The 1541-nt window shown below is 50.7% G+C and overlaps 1 pseudogene; it reads left to right on the top strand.

Annotated features, from left to right (window-relative positions):
* Positions 1–298: 298 nt before the first annotated feature.
* Positions 299–423, top strand: LOC115063745 (annotated as a pseudogene).
* The last annotated feature ends 1118 nt before the right edge of the window (positions 424–1541 follow it).

Genomic DNA, 1541 nt, shown 5'->3' on the forward strand with positions numbered 1-1541 from the left:
CCAGTGCCATGCCTGCCTGCTGCCATGTTCCAGCCATGATGGTCAGGGACTAACTCTCTGAAACTGTAATCAAGTTCCCAATTAAATGCTTTCTTTCATAAGTTGCCTTGGTCATGGTGTTTCTTTACAGTAATAGAACAGTAACTAAGATACTATTCAAAGAGTGTAAGAAAACATATGATCAGTAGCTGACCACTAAGTCATCGGAGCAGAAATAAAAATTGCACACTCAAAAAAAATATATAAAACTGATTACATGGAATGTCTTTTGAATCTTTTGATAAAAATGATAAAACTCTCTACCCCAAAAGGCTTTACATGTGTAGCTGCTATGTCAGTGTGCATCAATAGGTGACAGAGAGGAGAGAGACTGTGTCTATGCTCAGTGTCCTGACCTATGAACATTTGAATAAAAGAAGCAAGTGGTAAAGAAGTCGAAGAAAAAAAGAGAAATAGAGTATATGGTCATAATGAAGAGAGGCAGAACTGGAGCCTCGGAGGTAGTGAGGAACAGCCTGATGTGAGTAGCTGGTAATGCTGCCTGAGACCATGGTGGGGTCCTGGCCTGTGCTGCCACTGAGGGCCATGTCTGGGTCTGATGTCCCTACAGCATCAGGAGTCTGCTACCACCAAAGGCCAGGCAGATGTGCCTGGTCTGGGCAGCCACTCTGGGACATCTTGATGTCTGAGATCTGTGCAGAACTGAACCCACCCCTTGCTTAGCAGTTATGGGAGAGCTGGCCCTGGGGATGTGGGGGCACAAGAGCTGCCCCTGCCCCTAGCCAGCTGAAGTATTCAGGAAAGAAGTTCCTGCACATTGCCCAGGAAGCACAGTGGAACCGGCCGTGGTTGCAGTTGTGGATAAGCGCTCCTGAGGGTATGGGTGTAGGAAAGTCCACACTGCCACTTATCTTCTGAGAGGTGGCATGAATGAGAGAGATACCATCCTCTCCACAGCCCCTTGCCACCTGCAGCAGGTGAGAGACCTGGCCCTGGGGTCATGAGAACAGGAGAACTGGCCCTGTCCCTCACCAACTTCAGCACTTGGGAGAGCAGGCTCTACGTCAACCTTGGCCAACACAGTAGAGATGACCCTGTTGGCAGGATTTTGGGTGAGCCTGTGCAATTACATGAGTGTGGGCGAGCTGGCCCTACCACTTGTCTGCTTGGGTGAAGAAGAGATGATTCCCCCTGACCCCCCAGCCCCTTGCTACATACAGCAGACAGAAGAGGTGGCCCCAGGGTCATCAGAGCAGGAAAGCTGGCTCTGTCCCTCACCTACTGGATCTCTCAGGATATTGAGCCCTGAACCTAGTCTGGGCAGCACAGTGGAGCTGGCCCTGGATCTAAGGGTTGCAGGTAAGCTGGTCTCTAGGGCATGCACATTAGAGATCCAGCCCTTCTTTTGTCCTTATCATGTGTAGCAAGAGGGACAGCTGGACGCCCACTAGGGTCATGAGAGCAGGAGCGGTACCCTGCCCTTCACCTGCTGCCACACTAGGAAGGTCAGGCCCTGCACTTCACCTGGGACGCACAGAAGA

Source organism: Mus pahari, chromosome 3, assembly GCF_900095145.1.
Source record: "Mus pahari chromosome 3, PAHARI_EIJ_v1.1, whole genome shotgun sequence".
NCBI classification, from domain to species: Eukaryota; Metazoa; Chordata; class Mammalia; order Rodentia; family Muridae; genus Mus; species Mus pahari.